This window comes from Numenius arquata, chromosome 11 (assembly GCF_964106895.1).
Source record: "Numenius arquata chromosome 11, bNumArq3.hap1.1, whole genome shotgun sequence".
In the NCBI taxonomy this organism is placed as follows: domain Eukaryota; kingdom Metazoa; phylum Chordata; class Aves; order Charadriiformes; family Scolopacidae; genus Numenius; species Numenius arquata.
In genome coordinates, this window is record NC_133586.1 from 12097511 (window position 1) to 12116754 (window position 19244).

Genomic DNA, 19244 nt, shown 5'->3' on the forward strand with positions numbered 1-19244 from the left:
AGGTAAAATAGAATTAACCTTCTTGTAGAATGCAACATAAGGAAGCTTTACTGAAAGGAAAACTGTTATTGTTAGTCTCAAGACTGAAAATAAATTTTAAGTAGCATTTTCAGCAATATGTGAGCTTCATAAGGTTAGAGGCCAGGATGAAACACAAAATGTGTAACTGATTAAGGCCTTTCTTTTGTTTACTTTTTTGCTGTGAAAACACTCCAATGGAAGAGATGGCAAATAAAAAATATTGATAAGGGGTTTTACTCAAACTACAGGTTCTAAGTCATCAGAAAAGCTCTTTGTATGTCTCATACAGTTGCTTACCGATGATAAGCAGCATCTTGCCTCTGTCTTTGGCATGTTTTGTTTTGGCAGAGGTTATTCAATTCTTCTTTCCATTTTGTACAGTTTTATTGTTATCAATTTTAGCTTTTTATTTGTGTATCCACAGTGATAATCACAGCTGTTTCCACTTGAAAACACAGCTATACCAACTGTCTTATCTGGTGTATGGATTTTTTTTCAGGGTTATTAAACCAATTAAATGGTTCATTTGAGAGAGATATAGTGAACAATGTGTAGGTATAATCCTTCTGTTGAGTTTTCTAATATTAAAAATAAAACATTTTCATTTGTTAGAGCTATCAATTGATCTGTTTAGTTGGAAATTCATACATAATACTCATACAATGGGTTGCGTTACATATCTATGAAGCTGGGACAGAATAGACATTAATAACCTGATTTTGTGCTTGCATGTAGGGGATGTGCTTAGCACATTAAATTTCTGTCAGCGAGTTTGTTGGATGATCACTGCAGTCGGTGCTGCACCTGCAGGAATGGTTGGCTTTTTTCATATGGGCAGCAGAACAGCAAGTCTTAGCAGACCAAAACTTTTCGTTTTGTGCTAGAGCAGATGGTAGGATGAAACAGGGATTTCCTGCACTCTCTACAGCAGATAAAATTGCTTTGTTGTCACTGTGTGAAGTCTTGCCTGTTGTCCGCTCTGTTGTAAAAGTAGTTCAAACTGATGGTGAAGTTTTTCTGAAGATTGAGAAGCAGCTCTGTTCTGAGTATTGGGATCTCACTGCTGGAGAGGAGTAAGAGGAATGGAAAATAAAGTTACAAGTCCTAAGTTTGAAGAGAGTAAAGGCTTTATAGGTAAAGAATGTACTCAATATTACTGCGAAGGCTTTGATTTCAAGCAGTGACTCCACGGGTGAAGGGTATGAGCCTTCAGGCTGGTGAGGAGGTGTAAAGTGCAAGTTGAGAAGATTGTTCAGTGCTGCTTTAGTGTTGCCTACTCTGGGGCAGTTTGACTTCACCTCATTAGGCAAGTATCAAGGCTGAAGCCTGCTAACAGCTTCAGTCCTGTCCCTCAGGGCTCCTGCGGTGTGTTGGGCGGAGTGAGAAACTAGTGACACAGAGCCATTTGAGCCAAATCATGCTGTCATGCAATACCATGCATGTTACTGAGCACAACTGAGATGGAAATCTGTAACTTATATGCCTCATCCATAGGCAGTTTTTACTTAGAACATGTGTTTGCTTCTATAGTTATCAATAAAAAAGAAAACAGTCATTAACAAGCTGTAGTATTTCTGGCTAATGCTCCAGAACTGAGGCCAAATGATAGTCATATCTTCCTAGAAAACCTCTGAAATTTGGCTTCTTTCACAGAGATTTCCTGCAACCTCTCTACCTAGCTGAGCTAATAGGTTTCCCTCCTCTAAAAAGGGTGTGGTGGGTTTTGGTCCCATAATCACATTATACCATCAGAAAAACTTTTTCTGAAGATAACTTTTCAAGCATACACTAATGCTGGTCTTAGAATAACTTTCATTGTTCAGCACATGCACCTGTGTGGTCATTAGGGAGTTGTCTGGCTGTGTATGATTTTGCACATCTGTCAGCTAAGTAAGAGGTCCATATTTTGAGTCTAGCTTTGGAAAGTTATGTGAATTTGTGACACTCCCTGGTGGGCTTCTGATGTGTATATGGATGGATGTTATCCAGTAAATTGACAAGATTCGTGCCTTGTGGAGTAAAACAGTGTCTTTATTAGACAAAAAAAGGGGGAAAAAAAGAAAGAACAAGAAAAAATCAAAGCATCTCTATGCATGAAGGGCGGAAAAAAAAAAGGAAATTACTCAAAAGAGATAGTCTCTTAAACTGTCCCATTTCTTGGGGAAGCAGGAGAGGCAGATTGTTTTGAAAACACCATTTCTGGATATAAATGTAATGTGAAATGATACGGTTTTGTGGCATGCACGTTCTCCATCTGTTTGGCTGTGGTTTGACTTCTAGGTTATGCCATGCCACAAGCTAACAGTGATGTAAGTAATTTACTGCTGCGTATCACGCAGTGCATTTCTCTACAAGCATCAACTAATAGTAACAGTCACAGAGTGTTTGTGGCACGTATGTCACAGACCAAAGAATATTCCAGCCTTTGCTGCACATGTCATAGCTTAGAACTCCCTTGAATAAAACAATGTTGAGGCAACCAAATTCATGGGGGTTATTCCAATAATCTGATATGGAAAACAATTAAAATGTTGCAGGTGGTTGTAGCAAAGTTAGAGCCAGTTTCTTACATCCAGAGGCAAGTTGTGTAGTTCTGTCTACTGTTTTAAGTAGTTTTTCCATACATTTGGCCCATATTTGTAATACAAATTAGCCTGATTGGTATTACCTCAGCAAATGCTGGCCATATGGTTGTTAATTAAGGTCTACAAGACTTCTGTGTAGGTCAGTAGTTGCAAATACATGCATAACGAAAGGGCTTTATCTGCTAGAAGACCTGCTGCTTTCATAATGCAGCAAACTCCATCAAATTTGTGGCATGAGTATTTTTATGTTTTTATTCAGTCATTCTTTCAGAGGGTAGCAGCTGGCCTTGGACGGTTTTGGCAGTGTTGGCAAACGAATTGCTTTTTGTACGTCTTAAAAGTGTTAATGATGGTATAAAAAACTATAAACATGAGCAAAAGGAATTTTTAAATTCCTTATTATCAGTTGAGTTCCTTGTCTTGTTCAGGGAGTGTATACCATGTCATTGGTGAGATATGCTTCATGAGAGCTGGACTGTTAACTGTAGCATGGTCAAAAGTGGTACAGATGTATGATTAGCTCCCAAGCTGTTGTGTATGATATTTGGCACCTTTCCAGAGCAGGGGGAGCCTCCTGGGCCTACTGTCAAGAATATGCAGGTGTATCATAAGTACAGCAGACCCGGCTTTTCTGTGGGATAACGTTCATCAAAAAGGTGAACTTGACATAAGCTAAACAGTAAAAGTGTAGTGGAGTTGGAAATGCTTCCTACAGCAATTTAAGACATATTTAAAATACATAATCCAGAAAGGAAAATATTTCATGGATATTGGCTCAGTTGAAATTTGAACTTCAAGGATTCCTTCTGGAAGGTGCTGAGTTCTCTGGCTGCGATCCAGTGATGGGCTTTGACATGCATTTAAATTCAAACCTGAGATGTCAATATGCTTAAAATTAGGCAAGTGCTTAAGGGCCTTGCTGGATGTTGGCCCAAGCTTTCAGAGTCAGTTAAGATCTGAGAGGTGCACTCAGCTTTTAGCATATCACCTCGTTATTGTTATTGAAAAGAAATCACAGGTACCAGAAGATGAAGGTGCAAGCAAAGCAAACGTTGTTCTGCTGGTTAAAAACTGGATGCCATCTTTATGCCATTCAACTTTTAATGCTGAACAACTTGAATGAGTTACAGATTCTGCAGTTCCTTTTAGAGTGGCTGAAGAGATTGAGAGCAGAGACTTAGCTTTTGTTCCCCTGAGGATGATTCAGAACATCAACAGCTCTTTTTATTGTCTGTAAAAGAGCCTAGGGGATTTAGCTGGCTGTATGAGATGCCCACGTTTGGGTCATGTGAAAACATCCTTATGTCATGCACTTTATTAAAGTCCAGAGGAAAAAGTGATGTTAGAAGCTCAGAGAGATCAGACATCCCTATCAGATTTGGTAGAACTCTGTCCTACAAACTTGTGCATAAAAGCTGTCTTGACTCTTTGAATCTGTTTCTCTTTGGACATTGGGATGATTATACTTCAAGAGAATGACTTCTATATAATATAAAATTGTACATTTTTGTTATCCTTGTATTGCAAAAATGCAATGAAATGCTCTTTTCTTTTTTCTGTCTGGATCCATTTAGAGGAACACAGTGGAAGCTTAGAATGTGTTACAGCCCTGTTTGTTTATTTGAATGCTTGTGACAACATTAGGGGCTCAATCCTGCTACATTTTGGAGTTTTGCCACTCGCTTCACAGAGGAGCAGAATTGGGCCTGATGTAGTTCAAATATTAAAAAAGTACCACGTGTGTTTTGTTTTTTTGTGGAGTCAGAATATGAGCAAGTGATTGCTTTTTCTTCAAACAGAGTCGTTTCTGTACTGCTCTCTTCATGGCAGGAATTTTTGCATAATTTTTAATTATATTTGGCCATTATTAAAAGTTCCCAGAATTAATGCCATATGTAAAAATATCTTTCCCAGAGCCTCTCTATGAAAGTGCAGCCGCTGAAAGTGGTCGAGAGTAGTGTAGTGCTGTGTATATTTTTTTCTTTCTAAATATTACAACGGGTAGAATGTTTTCACAAAGAGGACACTGCACCCCTTAGTGTGCCCCGTCTCTGGTATTTAGTCTAAATGGAAAGTAAATAACAAAGTGTAGATAGCAGTAAAAGTATGTTCCCAAAGCCTTATGTTGCATTTAAAGTAGTATTGCAGCATATGGTAGCTGGCAAACATTTGAATAAACTTGATTTCTGTAGCTGTCTTCCAAGAAACACATCTGTTGACACAGACATGTAGTTTCTGCAGCCCTGTAACATGAATGCATGTACAGTATTATAGCAGCAAACTAAAGGATGGCTAAGCGTGAAGGCCTGCAATAAGGACTCTTGCACACCATTTTCCCCCTGAAAAATTAGGAAAAATGGCTTCAGGCTGAAGATAAATATATTAAGACAGAGTGATGTTTTACTGTCTTTAAAATAATTTTAATACATGTTGCCACCCTTTATGTCTTTCAGTTCTAAAACAAAAATTCAGTATTAGTGTTGGGTTATCTTTTCTATAAAAGAGGTTGAAATAAATGGATGAGGAGTTTTCAAGTTTTAAACTTGAGGTGCAGCCTCAGTGTGCATCTTAATGGTGGAGAAGTCAGCCTCTGCAGAGTAACTATGTGTGATTTAAGATGGTTTATAATACTTAGTAATATAATCAATAAATGTCTGGATCAAAACTCAGTACTAAGCTCAGTCTGACATTTAATGCCAGAAAGCATTTTTATGATCTTGTGTATATGAAGGCTTTTATCCATTGTTCTGCTCCTTGCAAATACACCCTATAACCAGTCCTGTGTTGCTTGCTCTATGCTTTGTGCATCTCAAAATATCATATAGCAAGTTTTAAAATGTTTTTTTCAGATATATGCTTAAAGCTTAATCAAGATCCATACGTGATTCAGTACATATGGGCTTAGGTCTCTTGTGAGTTGCGAGGGCTCCAACTTTTGTTCATGAAGCTGAACATTTACATTTTGTTCCAAATTGAGTTTTGATTTCAGTCAAATCCAAATCCAAAGTTTTCATTCAACTATTTGGCAACCCTTTCTATATTTCCATGCCTTCTTGATTGGCTGCTAAGGGCACTGACCTTTAGATGTGCAGTAAGGTATTATTTGGACCTTGTTTTGTTTTGATTTGACTTTAGTTATAGCATACAAAGTGATGCATACAAATTTAATCACTGATTGAACAGTCCGTATTTTGGTATAAATTATACTACAAACATTTGAATGAAATAACTGCGTTGTTGTAATCTGTAAGAGTTGATTCTTGCATGTAGGACATTGAAGGGTCTTATGCAAGAATCACTGAGATCATTCTCCAGGTACCTCACACAGCTTTGCTCTTGAACCTGATGCCTGCCTCCAGGTGTGCTGGCAGCCGGCAGCACGTGATAGCTGTGCAAGAAATTTGGTTCTGCTTTCATTGCAGATGGGGGCTGAACCTTGTGCTGCCTTTGCTCATGTGTGGTACTTGCAATCTGCCTTGTAGTGTCTTAAGAAGTGAAGAGCGGAGGCCTGTGCTTTCAAGAGGTTTTGTTGGAGTTATATACACAAAGAGAAGTCTACGTTTGTTTGGTTATGGGACGTTACGTTAATACAGATCGTAGAATCATAGAATGGTTAGAGTTGGAAGGGACCTTAAAGATCATTGAGTTCCAACCCCCCTGCCAGGGGCAGGGACACCTCCACTAGAGCAGGTTGCTCAAAGCCCCATCCAGCCTAGCCTTAAACACTTCCAGGGATGGGGTATCCACAACTTCCCGGGGCAACCTATTCCAGTGCTTCACTACCCTTACAGTAAAATATGACTTTTATATACACAGATAAGATATAAGATATAAGATATATGATATATAAGATACAACTTTTATATACACAGTGCAGGCAGTTGAAAGATATAACTTCCCTGAATGGCCTGCACTGCCAGATCTGTGCTCCGTGGAGCTCCGGGGAGAACTGGGAAGAATGTCTTGTGTTGTATCATGAAAGTCAGATTTTTTTTGTGTGTGCGCGGAAAGATTGAGTCAGCTTTTCTTGATTTTAGTTGTCATTGCAGCATGATGTTGCATTTGAGGCCTTTGGAATGAGCGTCTTCTTGCTCTGTTAGTACCATTTTGACATCCCCGTTTGTCTAATTTCAGCTATCTGCCAGTTTCTGGGTCACTACAAAACTTGTTGAACATAAGATAGCTGAGCAAAACTAATTTCTCATGGACCTTTCCATAGAAAAGGTGCTTTCAAAATGGTGACTTCTAGAGGTGAATAGAATGTAGGGAATGAGTAAATGCAGCTGAGAACTTATCTAACAGTGCCCACTTTGCCACTTACGGATAAAAATGTTCCTTCTTCTCTGGTCTGCAGTATAAGAAAGCACAGCTACCTGAAATCCTTTCATTTGTTACAGTGAAAACAAATATTTTCCCCTGTGAATCACCCTGAAATTTTATATGAATATTTTCCATTCATACCTTTTTTTTCTTATTGAGCTGGTAAGCTGAAAATTTTTGTTACAGTTGCAACAGAAAAAATCAAATATAAGTGGGTATGATACTTCAGTCAAGTTTGTGTTACGGACTTCATTTTTTCTTTGTGTGTTTGTTTTTCAAAGTGATTCAAACTTTCATGATGGCCAGTTCTAACAAAGAAAAGAGAACCTCTTTTAAAACATCGTAGATCATACCTAATGCAAGGATAAACTGACAGGGCATTTCCAAGTAAAACAATTCTTTTATGTAGGTCAGCTGCAAAATGCTAATGAAAATGCATCTTAAGCAGAGATGCTCAAAATGGTCAGTGCCACTGTTTTGTCAAATGTAAGTTTCCTTGCAACATACTTGTAACACAGTTGATGAAATTTCTGTAAAAATCAAAGCTTTTCCAAAGTAAGCTGTTACATGTAGAAAGGTATCTGGTATCCTACCCATAAAAGTTGCAAAAAGTTACATGAATAACTACCTAAGAGCAGCTGTAAGGACAGTCATATTCACACTTCCAATTGGCCTTGAGAAGTACACAAATAATGACTGAGTGGTTTTTATATATTTTTTCTTTCAGTGACAGCTTGTACGGTTTGGCACTCTAGAGAAATGCTGTAGGAAAAGAAAAGAGGCCTAAATAAGGTCTGAAAAGAAAGGAGCCCTAAGAGAAAGATCACTCTCCAAATTCTCCTCTGCTTTAAAGCAGAGCCTAGCTTTGCACTCCTTATCCAAAAAAAAACTCCTTTTGAAAAAAGGTAGAATTTCCTTATGTAAAGAAACCAAAATTCAATATTTCTTTTTGTAGAAAGATGTGTAAAGGCTAAGGACAAGTAATTTAAAAAAAAAAGCATAACAGTTAGTAAAAGTGCATGTGTGTGTGTATACATCTGTATACTTATATATACACATATGGTTTTATATTTTAAGAACAGAAATATGAAATCTTGTAAGCACCTGATTTTTGTATTGTGATCTTATACATTTACTATTTATCTGTTGCGGCTATTACCCGGGCTAAACTAGCACAGGTAGCTTAATGTAACTGCAGTCTGCCATGCTATAATCTAAATTTCTTTTTGTGGTGGTGTAATTTCGATTACAGGTCTCATTCTGAAGGGGTGGCCTCTGCACTGTTTTCCTTGATCCTGAATGTTTAACTTAGCATGAAATTCTGTTTTTTAAAAAACATTTAACTCAAGTAAGCCTGGCTTACCAAATGATCTTGGTCATGTTTTATAATGGCCCTGTCCTCATAATTTATGTTTTTTTGCCAAGTTTACCCAGTGATCACCAGGAGTTTCAGTACTGTCCCCATTTCCTCCTTACTTCTTGGGTCTGCCATGACCCTATAATGATTCTTCTTCCAACAGAGAGGTGCTGACAGGCACAGGGAAACAGGAGCTTAGCAGAAAATCTCTATGTTCACAGTTCTCGTCATCTTGGGGAAGTAGTGGCTGATTCTTTCAACCTGCACCACTACACACAGCATGGGACAAAGCCCCTGCTCTGCTGTGCCGATGCAGGAGAAGGGTCCTTGCTGGCATTGCAGCAGCAGTAATAAAGTCAGTGGTATTTTATTAAACTTAGTGTTTTCTTTCTTGTTTCTGTATACACAGCAATCTCTTAGTGCTCTTTGGTCTCAAGATTAAGCCATCAGTTTTTTACCCTAAATCCTTTTACATTGGTCCCAATGCTCTATTGAATCTATTGATACATGAGTTTTCAGCAAGGTTGGGGAAATCAGTTTATCTACAGCAAAACCAGCCAGCACGGTTAAATGCACATCTACTATTTAATGGAGTGACTCCTGCTTATCAAAGAATGCACTTAAATTTTTTTTTTAAATAGAGCCATAAGAATTACAAGGGAGAAAGGATAATTTCTAATAGTATTTTAGCTTACAGAATTGCTTAGGGTGGAAAGGACCTCTTGAGATCATCTAGTCCAACCCCCCCCGCTTAAGCAGTATCAGCTAGAGCAGGTTGCCCAGGACTATGTCCAGCTACCTTCTGGATTATGTGTTAAAATATATGTTAGGCCATGAATTTTAACACCTCCAACTGTATGATTCAAACCTGCTAGCCATTTAAGGAAGATCCAGTGCTCACATTGTCAAAGCATTCGTAATCCTCAGTGTTCTGCATTTTTTCTTATTTGTGTGCTCTACCATCTAGAGGCGTGGCAGTGATTGAGTGGGTGCTGTGAAATGAAAGCACATTATGCTGATAATTTCTAGTGTACTTGCCTAATAAAACCCTAAAAATGGAAGAATTAGTTTAAAAGTATAAAATAAGCTGACAAAATTACAGTGGTTCACGGGATGCGGCAGGGAATGGTTTTAACTCCTAGTAACACTAGTAACTACAGACACGCTGTTGGGGGAATTTTCCTGTTTGCACTTGACACTGACTGTATTCAGCTGCTTGTCACTTAAAACAAAAAGATGGGGAGAACCATTAGGTACTTCACTGATACTTTCACCTGATTTAGGAGGAAATTGGGTCTTTCAGTGATGGGAGATTTTAGGATCTCAAAAGCTCCTATGTCTGCTTAAGTTTCTGAGAACTACAGCAAGAAATGAAGCAGTAAACATTAAGTGGAAAGAGCACGCTGTGCACTTTCTTCAAACTGCAATTAAGATGGATCTTAGTGAGACACCTTGAACTGCTTCTTCAAGGGCCATTGGACTAGTCTCTGTGCTGGAATAATATGTCCAGACGTCTTAGTTCAGTTGAGCAGTACAGTGACAGAATACTACTTGAGCTTGAAATGTTTATAAGAGGTAATAGTAAAACCAGTGAGCAATGAATTATAATTGTCCTGCTGGGATATGATGAAAGCCTTTATGAGAATCTCCATGTCCCGGTGGGACAGTATGGGTGGTAACTTGGAGAGATTTGTAAAATGGTAGTATGACAGCTTTACAGTCAGATTAATACAGGCTTCAAAAGAAACCACAGGGTCAAAAATGACTTCCAGACTGCAGGCTTTAAAGGCAAAAAGATCTACCATTGACATGGGCAGTTAAAAAAGAGGTAAGTGATACATAGCTGTGAAAAGAGACTCAATGTTAGTTTACTTGGGCTCCAATGACCTTTAAGATAAGATACAATTTAATGATGCGGATACTATGTCTGGAATTGAATTGCAACTCACGGTGTGAATTATTTCAGTTACTTGATCCTTGAAGTGAAGAGTAAAGGAGTAATAAGAGGACAATTTGAGGGACTGAAATAAGGAGAGGGTAATATTTTACTACACTGGAGTTGGGTAGAAATTTAGGGGCTCATAAAGAAAAAGCAAGAGAAGCAAGTGAGGGAGAAAGATAGGCAAGAAGATGGCAGAGGAGATCCAGCCAAGTAGTTTTCACACATCTCGGGAAGAGAGCACTGAAGGCAGGTTGAGAAGTTTAGACTGCTGCTTGGGCAGGGGAAACCCAGCAGAGATGTGCATTCCATTCATCTGAACGGCTCTTCTAGTAAAAACATTGCTAGACACAAGCACGGTCCAGGAATGGCAAATGATGAATGACTTAGCAAGCTATCTTGCTGGGTATTTAATCTGTGTGGTTATCTAAATAATTTGAAATGCTTCTCTTGGCCTGAGCCAGGCTGGGCAAAATGAAGTGCCATGCATTAAACCATGTGCTATTTCAGCTCTTAGGTCCCAGCAGGAACCCAACAAGATATGGCTCCATGAAAGGTGATACTATATTAAACTAACAGTACAAGTTGTATCAAACTCAGTTCCAAATTCAATACAAAAAGTTGTGTTTTTAAAAGGCATTTTAAATCTAGCACTAGCACTTCAGTCACTTGCTGATGTCAGTACCAAAAAAATGCTTTGTACAGCTGCTGACTGCAAGGAAGATGAGAGGTTAAATTGGGTTAGCGGAAATGAAAGACGTGCAGTGGAAGCATTGGTATCAGACTGTTTATGGAATTTGTCATTAAATAACAGAAGTGTTTAAATTGGAGGGCCAATTTAAAGCATTCCTTTTTATAATTTTTTCCCCATTTATGTGAAATTGAAATTATTTACAAAGGTGTACAAGGAAATATTAATTTTTTGCCCTCTTTAAAAACAAAAAAGTAAAGATGATGGTAAATCCATCTTAGTCTCTTACTGCTCAAGCCTTCTTGAGGTAGGGCCTGAGCCACCAATGTGTATTAGAATAATTCTGCTATTCTTACTACAGTTGATTACAGTGCTCTGTTATAAAGGGTGGAGGCACTTGGTTGTTCTCCAAAGAAAGTGAGTAATAATTGACCTAATGTACAGAGCACATGAATAACATATTCTTTTGGTAAGAAATTTATGTTTTACAGGGTGTGCTAGAGTTCACATCCCTTTTTCACATCTTCCAAAAGACTTTAAAATACTCAGCTGCTCTATTAAATTTCTAATTCAACAAATACTCAAATAGAAAGTATGCATTAGATAAAGCTTTTGAGTTGAATCCAAACATTGAAAAATCTTTTAATCTGCCTTGAAAACAGCTGTTTAGAATTTTGAATAGAAATAACAACTTCCTTCAGCCTATGTTGTTGATGTCCGCTTCAGTCTCAAGCTGGGAGGAATTTCTCTTTGTTACTCTGATGCAAAGTCTTGCTGCTGTTGCAATGATTTGACTATCCTCAAAACATACCAGGAGTGGTATCCTGATCCTGTTTGAAATAAATGGTAACACTTCCTTTGAATTCAATATAATGGAGGAGAGATTTACTCAAAAGACTTAAGATAGTTTTGACACTTAAACTGTAGTTGTCTGGAGTGTAATATCTCCCACTACTAAGAGACTGCCACTGTTCTTCATTCTTGAGATGAGAATTGTGTTTTTTAGTGTCTGAAATCATTTAAACAAATTAGATGGGTTTTGTGTGTATGCACATCCAGCTTCTATTCCTTGTTCATAAATACTTGGATAATCTCATAAAATGTTATGTAGTGACTCTGCGTTAAATACCACAAATGAAATTTCTAGGCAACTGCCCATTGCATCCAAGGAAATACCAGAAGAATTCAAGATGGCTAACGTAACGACAAATATCAAAAGCAGTAATGATTTGCAACTTACTGTAAACTATTGACAAAACCCTGCAGGGAACAGTTTACATTTATTCTACAACTTTTTCATTTTGCTATGTCCAGAGGGTAGATTATACATGCATTCACACACACGAGTGCACGCGTATTGGTTGTGTATTCAAACATTTGGGCATATTTTAAACTCAGAGGAAGAAGTCTTATACCAGTCAGGGAAGCAAAGCCTGGGTGAAACTTCTCAGTAACTATGGAAGTGATCCAAAACCTGCTCATGTCAAAGAAAGGGACACCCAAAGACTTGGGTGGGCTTTGAATTGGGAGTCAAGAGTTGACATGATTAGATCTTGTCAGCCAGGTTTCAAGAAGGTGTGCAAGGTTTTGAGAAAGCAATTACCTCTGTGCTGTGTTACCACACAGTACTATCAATCAGTATTTTTGGATAAAAGTAAGAAGTGCTCAAAGGCATAAGCCGCAAATATGAATGTGTTTTAGCAAAGAAAACTGTTATCTGTGGCTGCAGGATATGGAAAATACCATTATATGGAATGGTATGTATTTAACAGCAATTTGGGATTTCAAGATGATGAATAAGAAATATTCTAGTAGACTAAATAACAAACAAAATACATACAACCTCTTTCAGTTTTATAATGTAGTGCACTTTTTCATTTGGGCTTGTGCGCTGCATGCATAATTTTTCATGTGATATTTCTAAAGTGTTTCTTGAATGCAGGTGTGTTAATGTACATTGGTTAACACATAGAGAAGCTTGTATATATGTCCTCCAAAAGCCTCTGATCAAGTGCAAGTCGCCATTTTAAATCCAAAGGAGATCTTTGCATTCATTTTAGTTGGATTTAAGTTATGCTTAAATTTGAGCAGATGTGGAAGAGTTTTGGACCTTCCTTTTCCCGTGAGATGTTGTCTTTGTCCTGGTTTTTTGGTTGGTAGTTTGGGGGTTTTTTTTGTTGTTTTGGTTTGATTTGGGTGGTTTTTTGAAGTAGTCAGTATTGTGTGTGGTTTGAAATCCTGTTCAGGTGGAGCACCCAGGATGCCAGTGACTCTCTACACCTCTTTCAAAGCCAAAGGAGATTGCAGACAGCGGGCTTGCTGCCCAGCAGAGCGGCAGCCTGATGCTCATGTGAAAAATACACAAGATCACATTTGGGAACCGGGCTTTTAATCAGCTGTTTAAAAGTTGCTGATCCAATTTCAAGTTCCTAATTTAAATGAAAGGGGGGGGAAAAAAAGAGATCAGCGTGCTGCCAGGCAAGAGTTCCAATCCAGTGGTTATCTCATTTCAAATGTGTGGGGCAATTACATTATCTTTATAATTTAGGCTTATTAATATATTCACACACTAATAAAAAGTTGTTATGCAAGGGTAATTTAACCACTGCAAGCTTATTTTATTTTATAAGACTCAACTATTTGATGCTTTAAAAACATTTTTCTAATATGAATGTTACTTATCACAAATGTAGTTGAAACCTGAAGCTTAATTATGAACGTAGATGTTCAAGCACTTTCCTGACAAGAATAATGTGGGTAAAAGATATTGTTTCTGGGACAAGTCTTACTTACCTTTTTGATATAGTGCAAAATACCTCTGATAATCAAGAGGAAGTTTTCTGTTCCACTGAAGTGTCTTAAACGATGAGCTTTCTACTGTTTTATGAGAATTTTTTTAAAGCCACCTAAAAGTTTTCCCACAGTGCTGGTTTACAAGCAGCTGAAACTTTAGACACTACTCAGAACAGTCTGTTGTTCCACTAACATTGCTGGAAGTGATGCACATGTGTATCAGTGACCACCTAGATTCCTAAGTGTACCCGTTTTACTAAAAATTAAAAGAAACTATTTCCTAGATTTTTAAGTACAAGTTTAAATTGGCACTGTAATTGCTAAACTTTGCAGCTTATACAGATGCCAGAGCTCCCACAGAGGAACTTTGAACTGCATTATGCCTTACTCTATACGCTTAGTCCTCTTAACTCTTTGCTGCTCCCCAGCATCTACATGGGAGCTCCCTCCTGCTTCCCTTCCTCTCTCTCGTCTTACCAGTTGCAGGAACCCCAAGGTGCTGCCTGTCATGTACCATGCTCTTGTGTTGACTCCCAAGCAGAAGTCAGCTTTTATTACCTAAAATATCCCCTGTCTCAGCTGTGAATCTGCTTTTGGCTTGAGGGGTCTAGGGGAGCTGAGTGGGACTACTAGCTTCCTGACAGCTTAATACTTAATACAAAGCCGAGTGAAGTTAAAAGGAAAAAGATACTCGAGGGTTTCAGTGGTGTGGATCAGTTCCTATATCCAGAAGGGTAAGCTAAGCATTGAGTCATTTCTTACACATGGATTACCTCACTTCTGTTCTTTCTGTGAGTCCTGGTTTCTTGACAGGACCACCTCTTGACCTCAGTACCTGCTTCGTGTGATGCTGAGTTACAAAAGGAAGACTTTTTGGGGAGATAAAAATGAACAGGATGGGCTTAACAGTGTGGTGACTGTGAAATGGAGTTTGTTCTTCTTAGAAATAATTTAAATCTGTATCTTTTACTGCTCAGTTATTTTCCTTTTTTGAAAGATGCATTTTGAGTCTAAAGATTGGAAAACAATTAGGCCTTTCCATGGTTTATTCTGCTCCAATCAGTTGTTCAAATTGCTCTTTCAGTGTAAAAAACATTTCAGAAGACAGCACAAGTATTTACTATCTGTTAGAAATCCATTAGATACAGTTTTACATTTTTCCTTATTCAATACACTTAATTTTATTTCTTTGAGATGGATAGATAGGAGCTGCCTATTTTAACAGACAAGCAGTGTGTCGTCAGTGCTGGATTAGGCCATTCTTCGTGTGGTTTGTAACCCTTTTTTTTTTTTTAATCTCACATCCTCATTTATCACTGGCCTGGTGGTGTTTTTTCCTGATTTAGGATTATGATATTGAACTAAACAAATAATATCAGGGTACATCATTTGTACCTTATCAGCTTGATAATATCAAAGTAGGCAAAAATATGGGAATCAACTCTAGAAATGGGAGCAAAACACCTTTTGGGAAAATCAGTGGTCAGTATGTGCAATTTGTGTAATCATTGTTTATCCATACTTGGTCACCCAGTGGTAGCTAGTGGATAATTTTTCGGGCTGCATAACCAGGTGGGATACTGCGGTCTGCTGTGTCAGTGAGATGCTCATCACATTGCTGTGACATTCTCTGGCATCTTTTTGCTTGACTGAGCATGAAGGTGGGCGCTGCTAAAGCCCTTTCCCCCTGCAAAGTGCGGTGCTTGTGGCAGGTCACCAGCTCCCGGGTGGAGCCGGCACTGCTCCCGCTCTACTCGATATGCGTCTTCCTCTCCTGGATGGCTTTGCCTGGCTGGCTGCTCTCTACTAGTTGGCTCTCTGGACCTCCTTTTTAACTAGTTAGTTGGCCGGCCTGTCCTGGCAAACCTCCCTCTCCTGGTTGGCTGGCGAAGCTCTCGGTCTGGCCGGCCTTTTCTTTCCCTTCCCCTTCCTTTTCTCCCCTTCTCACACATGGTGTCTGCTGGCTCCCACTGTTTATCTCTCCATGTCTCTGTGCCTCCCACTCATTTGTTAGATTTGCTTTGATCCATCCTGTCTTTGCTGCCTTCCTGTTTTTCTTCCCCCTGCTCTTTTGCTGTTTTGCTTCTTAGTATCCTTGTTTCCTTCACACTTGTTCCCTGAAGGCTTTCTGCTCTCTTTCCCCTGCCTACAGGCAGCATGCGTCTTTTCCAGAGCTTGCTGTCTCACTTTTGCCTGTTCATCTGGTCTAGTAACCACTTTATTTGAAAACAGTTACTAACAGAACACCAATTAGTTTTATAGGTTGGAGAAACGCTTCTGTTTATCGCTTTGTATTTCCTACAGGCCTTTTAGTAAGTTCCTTTATAAATCTAGTCTGTGCTTATGTAAAAATGCCTGTGATAAAATCCCAGTAGAAGCATTGTCACGCTTCTGTGTCATCTTTCCCATAATAGTGGATTATCAACTATCTGTGTATTCTCTATAACTCACTGTCATCTCCCTTAGGACTCTTAGAAATGTCACAGCTCAGCTGTTTTAATCCAGACATCACAATTATAACTATAGAAACACTTCATTATTTTAGCATGGAGTAAGTACTTTTGGGGGATCACAATGATGGGAAAGGAAGTGCAGGGAAAATTCATGGCAGTTGAAAATTTGCTACTGAAGACCCTATGAGAGAGGGCATAAAATTCTGTGGCCATTCTTTTGCCTGTTTCCATCTTTGATTCCAGAGTCCTTATTCAGACATAGTTCCTGCTAATGCTAATTGAAGTTTTGCCTGAGTTAGGATGAGGGAAACAGATCTCTGTTGTTAGATGCTATAGTGTACCTCATGTCATCTGTGGTTAAAACCCCTGTAAATATCTATACTTTTTGTCCCTGTTTGAGACAAAACCTATTTTTAAGTGCTTCTTTTGCTCTTTCTCTCCACATGGCCAATGTTTTCATTCTCCCTAATTATGGGGCACTTAGTATTATAAATCACTCTAAATAGTGATTAACAAGTCAGTCCCTACTGCGAACTACACAACCTTGTCAACTAGAAGATACTGTCATCCCCCTAAATGTGTTTTCTCCTTTCATGACAGAAATAAGAATCCCATGTGAGAGGACATTGTTCCCATGTAGCAGCCCGTTCCCTTCAAGAGAATATCATCTGTCCTTCTCTAAGATTTTAAAAGTTTTAAGTTTTTGGATTGCTTTTATGTGTGTGTATCCAGTATAGGTATGGTTTTGAAAAAAAAAAAAAAAAAAAAAAGAGAGTTCATAGTGTCTATTGAGTTGGAAAATTAATTAGACGACCTAATTGATTGTGCATGAGTTCCTCTGTGGAATGTATTCTGCTGCTGTTGCACTTGCCCAGCACCGAAATTCTCAGGAGCTAATTCCTCTGGTCTTTTACTCGAAACTGACAATTAATTGAATGTAAAAATGAAAAAGAAAACAAACACAAAAAAACCTTGAAGAGTCTTAACACAAAAAACATTAGATGAGAGATCTTTTCTCATTTTATTACAGTAATGCCAAGAGGCCTGAACTCAGCTTGAGGCTCCCTTTATCATTCACAAAACACACAAGCCTGTGTCCCAAAGCCTGTGTATTCTGAAGAGGAAAAAACCCCACCAGCATCCAGAAGTATTGGCAGCCCCACGTTACATGTGGGGAGCTAATATACAGGGAGATTAAGTCACTTGTGTAAGGACGTACAGGGAGTCTGTAGCGGAGTCTGAAACTGAACCCAGGTCATCTCAGTCCCAGCCAAGTGTCTCAACCACAAGACTATCCCTCCTCTTCAGTATGTCAGTGTAGAAAGTGGGCCAAAAAGCAGTTTCCATCCTTTCATACACAGCATTTTGTGAGGCTGTGAAGTATTATGTATTAGACAGGCATCTGGATCAACAGCAGTTTCTGCGGATACTTTTATCTGTAAACAGAAGCAAAGCCTGTAAGGGCTTTGTAAATTCTACATAAATTATTATTTTATCTATAAATAGCATAGTTAAATCTATAAATACTATACTTAATTTAAAAGCATTTTAATGATTTTTAAGAATGGAAAATGTATTTAAAGGACTTCTGCATTCTGTGGCTCTCTAATTTTCATATGTTTTAGATTCTGGTACTACTCATATATCATGATGCATTAGCAGTGATGCGTAGCTATGCCAGGCTATGTAGTGTGTTACGCTGTGCAGTGTAAGCTGAGAAAGGGAGGCTCGGCTTGCGTGACAGGCTAAGGCCACCCGTGTTACTCAAAGGTTAAGTACTCCTGTGTTGGGAGTTAGCGAGGCTTGTGGTTTGCTGACCTAAATCTGAGTGATTCCTATTATGTTGAGCATTTACTTAACTTTTGGAGAATCTCTGTGTAGCCAGTGTAACAAAACTTCTGCTTTATTTTTTTGTATCCCAAATGGAAGAGGGGGGAGGGGGGAGAAGTGCAAGTATATGCAGATACATATGCATGTATATCCATCATTCTCCTTCAACTGGGATCTCCCATTTTTGGACGAAATCAGCATTACTGTGTTGAAGTATACAAAGAACAAGCCAGAGTTGTTTGTTCCCCTCAGTACCCTACTTAGCTATTCACAGACACCTGCCTCATTTGTTAAACCCCTGATGCCATCATCCCACATCCCCCAAATAAAAATTACTTACCTAGTTCTCACTGATGTGTGTTCTGGAGCACCACTTTTATGAACTACATTAATTGAAACCATTAATTCCAGATGTCCTGTGCATTTACACAGATAAATTTCAGTGATTGTCATGACAAAAAAAATTAAAGAATCAGCTTTGAAGGACCACTGGGGTTTATGCAGCATGGAGGTGAGAGAAACATTGTTTTTTCAACCCAGAATCTCTAAAATAAGTAGTGAGAAATCATCCAAAACTGTACAGCAATCAGTTTAATGGACCGTTTGGTACAAATGATGGTTTCCAAGATTCTGATGCTATTCCCCGTGAGCACATAATTAGTAAAATTGGAGTGTGTCACTTCAGGTTGAGCCAGTATGGCCCTGCTTTTGGAAAGAGGCCTCTGAACCTGGGTGGATCTCTTGCTTCCCGTCACCCCCCTAATGCTGGCTGTTTTCTGCATGTGGGCGTGTGCATGCACAATCACAGACAGCGGGATTCCCCCACTGAATTGTCATTCTCTCATCAAAGTCAATGAGTCTAACCCTTTACTTGTAACTGGCACCTGGGCTTCATGCTGGATGTCCATGACTGGGTACCTACAAAATCAACAAGTCCTATCTAATAGGGAGGAAACAGAAATCTGTAAGGATTTCAGTCTCAGAGCTTGAATGTTCATGTTCAAGGCACTCAGGCTGGTGACTTTTTCCCAAGTTTTAACTATTTGTCCCATGCGTGGAGGCAAATGAAATCTTAGGCCAAAGGCGTCAGCACAGATGCTATTAAAAAGTTAAGAAATGTTAAACAATATGCTAAGAATGTGGAGTTGCTTGCATTTTGAGTAAAAGCAAAAAAAGTTTGCCATATTTGGCTACAGCATTCATGGTAATTCGAAGTCTTTTAGAAAGATTTACAGTTGTTCTTAACCAATATCTT

The 19244-nt window shown here is 38.7% G+C and overlaps 1 protein-coding gene across 1 annotated transcript in view; it reads left to right on the forward strand.

The window, feature by feature from the left end:
• FBN1 (fibrillin 1) overlaps positions 1–19244 on the forward strand; it is a 154825-nt gene that overhangs the window by 24325 nt on the left and 111256 nt on the right. The window lies entirely within an intron of this gene.